Source organism: Coregonus clupeaformis, chromosome 34, assembly GCF_020615455.1.
Source record: "Coregonus clupeaformis isolate EN_2021a chromosome 34, ASM2061545v1, whole genome shotgun sequence".
Taxonomy (NCBI): domain Eukaryota; kingdom Metazoa; phylum Chordata; class Actinopteri; order Salmoniformes; family Salmonidae; genus Coregonus; species Coregonus clupeaformis.
In genome coordinates, this window is record NC_059225.1 from 8,361,486 (window position 1) to 8,366,133 (window position 4,648).

The window sequence follows — 4,648 nt, forward strand, 5'->3', positions numbered from 1 at the left end:
AAGTTTCTAAAAACCAATCGTTGCTTTGTCATTATGGGGTATTGTGTGTAGATTGATGAGAAAAAACAAAACAATTTAATCAATTTTAGAATATGGCTGTAACGTAACTAATTGTGGAAAAAGTCAAGGGTCTGAATACTTTCCGAAGGCACTGTATATGTATGTACATTTTTACATTTTAGTCATTTAGCAGACACTCTTATCCAGAGCGACTTACAGTTAGTGAGTGCATACATTTTCATACTGGCCCCCCGTGGGAAACGAACCCACAACCCTGGCGTTGCAAGCGCCATGCTCTACCAACTGAGCTACACAGGACTATATGTCCAATGACAAAACGTGTTTGTGAGTTATTATTTAAGAGGGTCTCTATTGAAATGTGCCTATGGATAGGAATGGTAAATTGTTGCAATACATTTGCATACTCATTTAAAAAAACATTGTTATTCTTTCACATCTAAACAGGTACGATATCAACATAATATGACTTTTGTTAATGCCTGTGTCAGAATACATTATTTTGCATTTAGAATACATTCTTTTGAAATTTACATGATTTTCAATTTAAAAGTGTCAGTGCACATGAATTTGGCACCACTCAGAACCAAGGATGGAACCTCCATTTTGTGTCTTTCCTGTCAGTCACGCCAGTCCCTCAGGCTCCTGCGTAGAAGAAAGGCCTGTCAGTCACACAGTGACCTACGACCTCTGGGGTCCATCTTGGGTTTGCCCTCTTTGTCTTGCCGGACGATGACGGTACTGTGGGATGCCAGAGAGGGGTCCTCGTCGAAGAAGTTGAAGGGACGCGGGAAGAAGCCCACGGCATTGCCGGGCGTCGCCGTATTGGGGATGTCCTCTGAGTGGGGCACGTGCAGGAAGCCCACCGTTACCCAGGCAACCAGGTCCTACACAGAAGACAGGCTGTTTGATTAATTGATTGATTTAATTTATTATTGAGTTATTATACAATTACAGTTCCGTAACCTGTGAATTATACACATTAATGCCATCCAGGGTAGAGAAGCTGCTATTTTGAGTCTGAGAGTGAGTTGAGTTATTGGTAGCAACAGGTCTCACCTGGTTGGTGATGTTTTCATTGTTGCGGATGTAGTCCTCGAAGGAGACCACAGGCTCCCAGGGGTCGTTCTGATTGTAGATTCTACTGCTGGTGGGCTCACTGTCCTTGTGTCTGGTCACAGCCAACGGGTATCTACGGAGGAAGATAAAGCCTCTCTCACCAGTACAGATCATATGTAGTGCACTTCAGACTGAATCGGAACTGTCTGACAGTAGATGACAGTAGATGTCAGTTGTTATAATAATAATCTGAAACCCTCCATTTCTTTCTTTGGAAATCATTGCAGATCATTGCATGCGCGATAGAACAGCAGAGTATGTACTACGATGATTTTTTACCACGTTGCTGGATGCTTATTTCCTCCAAACAAAAAACAATAACAAATGCGCCTGGAGCGGCCAGTGGCGCCGTTTCGCCTATCACAGCTTTAAAGGGATAGTACCCATACTACCCCACTATATGATTAGATGGTGCCAATCTTTCCCTTTTCATTTTTTGGTTGTGGCCTGCAGATTTCCTCTGTCTACAGTGGGAGCTACTCAACAGATGGCGCGGGATGAACTGAAGTTGATTGAGGTGTGAAAACATCCGATAAACAATGATTTTAGGGTGAACAATTACTTTAACTAGCTGTGTGTTGTTGTTGTTACCTGGACCAGCTGATGCCGTTCTCCTCTCTCCAGCCCCGGGGCTGTTGGCGTGGGAGTTGTACTGGATGTGGTAACCTTTCTGGTGGCCCCACTTGTTCTTCTCGTTAGGGTTGTAGAAGTGCATGTAGCGGGGGGGAACTTCTTGCCGAAGCGGAAGGCAGCGCTGCGTTCCGTCTGGTGCTGCGTCTTGACGAGCTTGGATTGGACGACGAAATGTTTATGGCTCCACGGGGGTTGGTGAAGTTCACGTACTTGATGTTCATCGACTCAAGGCTGTTCTCCCGACCTGGAGCGTTTGACAAAAGCAATCATATTAACGGTGTCAAGCAGGGTTGGGGTCAAGAAGGGTTGGGTTAATTCCATTTCAATTCAGCAATTTTCGAAAGAAGAATTTTGATTAAATTGTTAATGCATTTAAAACCTCCCTTTATTGCCCTTTGTTGAGTTCAAATGCAGTGGACCTAGGCACTAATGTTCTGCAACTCACAGACTAGGCATATCATTTCACATGTGATTTATCAGTTGTATTTTGTGTTTCTTGTCAATGATTCACCACAATGGCTGACATAATCTCATGTTATTGTATTTGGCTGGGAGCAACAATCATAAACCATCTAGGAGCAACACTCATAATGCAATGTTGGACCAAGTGTCTAAAATACCTTTAAGAATCTCATGTACTTCCCTAGAAGTGTGTCAGATCAAACAGGGGCTAGAACACAAGCCTGTACATGTGAACATTCTCACCTTATTGCTTTGGTATTTTATTTATTTTTCTATTTTGAAAGCATACTAACCCATTTGTTATTATATACAGCTGTATGTACATATATACAGAACTTTGTAGCTTTACAGATAATCAGCAACCAATCACAGTATTTACTAAATGTGGTTCCAGAATCCTGAATGACATAACCACGCTACCAGATTAATAGAACAGAACTCATCAGCAATATCAAGGTCAACCTTGTAGTGGATGACATGCGTGTGCAGGTTGCCCAGTACGTAGTTATACACCTTGGAGCCGTAGTGGAGTCCGTTAGGCGTGAAGAAGGTGGCGTGGATGTAACCGGTGGCACTGACCCTGGACTCCATCACTCCGTTCTGATAGAAGAGGAAGTCCCAGATGTAGTCGTAGTTATAGACGGTGGAGGTGGTACGAAGCACCAGCACATGGTTCTCCAGACCCCCGAAGAAGTTGTAGCAACCCCTGGAAGTTACTGTTGAAGTGCCTCCTCAGAGGCATCCCCGTGGTAATCTCAAACACACACAGGGCGTTCTTGTCACGTACAGGCTTGTCCGTGTCGTAGTAATGGTGCAGGTCTAGAAAGGTGGTGATTTCGGGGCAGTCGATGCCAGGCGCCAGCTCGTAGTCCAGGGTGCCCATGGCCCAGCCGGCGTCAATGTATTTGGTCTGCATGGCAGCGGGGATGTCGCCCGAATAGAAGGCAATGGCCTCCTGGAGACTGACCTCGTAGGCGATGCGCTCTCCGTTGAAGCGCAGGTCGAAGATCTGGAGGCCGGCGGAGGAGCGGACACGGAAGGCGAAGGACCAGCCAGCATATTCCACAAAGTTCCCATCCACGTGGTAGCGAGGGCCTTGGGGCTCCACCAGTTTGGGACCGTGGATGTCGGTGCGGGTGTTGCTGTGCCCGCGGGGAATGTAAGTGGAGAACAAGTCCTCTTCGTCATGGTCAGGAAGCTTGACTTTCTCCAGCGTTCCTTTCTCGTATTACTCCGCAATTTCCTCCACGTTGTCAAAGTACTGGCCATTGTACCACACCTTGTCCAGCACTCAGGGTCCAGTTCTTTATGGTTCACCAGGACCTCAAAGCCCACAGGATGGATGAAGTAGCCCTCCACGAACTTCTGCAGCATAATCCAGGTCCTCCTCTCACCCGACTCCAAACCACGGGGTGCAATGTCAGAGAACGTCAGGCACCGGTCGGTGCAGTTGTGGAAGGAAAATCCCCCCGTGGTCTCAAACAGGACCTTGTGGACCTTGGCGGTGATCTTCTGCAAAATGTCGATGATGTGCGAGTACTCAGCCACTGTGATGGGTCTTGACTCAAACCGAATGGGTCTGTCTCCCTTGAAGGTCTTCCTCCTGTACGAAGTAGGGAAGGGAAGTGGACTCACGATGATCTCTGTGATGTTGGGTTGGGCCTGGTTCCCGAACTGCACCACCACCCTGGCCTGGCGCGTGGGCTTGTCCTGGCCCCGGTCCAGGGCCATCAGGGCCTCGTGCTTGCGGGGCAGGTGGAGCTCCATCAGCAGAATGCTGTTCTTTTTCAGGGACTTGCCCCGGGCAGCTGTCAGACCCAGCTCTGGCTTGCCTTGCAGGTAGTCCCGGACGTCGCACATCTCGCGGGGGGTCAGGTCGGCGAACATTGAGGCCCCATGGTGAGCCCACTCCCGTCCACGGGCAGCTTCACACACGCCCAGAGCGAGCAGCAGCAGACAGAAGCACCTCATGTCTACTGAGACACAACTGGGAGAGAAGATAGACAGCCAGTGCAGAACGTGTTCTTATAGTCACCAACCCTATTCTTCCTGTTCGACCCTTGAGATTGTTAAGCTATGTCTGATGCTTCTCTAATAAAAGCTCTTGAGTAAACCCTCTACTGATCTTATAGAGTGCCACCTCTGTTTCCTCCTGTGCTTCCTATGCTGAAAAGAAAAACATACTGCACAGCATATCTGGCATCCAGATACATTACACATTCCCCCCACCCCCATTCTCTCCACATTGCAAAACGACCTTCCTCCTTCTCCTCCTCCTCCCCAGGTGAATCTAGGATTCATGTTTTACAGATTGCCTCTTTCAAACCGTTAGATTTAATAACCCTATTTATGTAATATTGTGATATGCTGCAATGAGGCAGACCTTAAAAAGCATGCAAATCAGAGGGCTGTAGCC

At 47.4% G+C, this 4,648-nt stretch overlaps 1 pseudogene; it reads right to left on the reverse strand.

Moving 5' to 3' along the window:
* Nucleotides 1-580: 580 nt before the first annotated feature.
* LOC121549406 lies at nt 581-4,119 on the reverse strand (annotated as a pseudogene).
* Nucleotides 4,120-4,648: the final 529 nt, after the last annotated feature.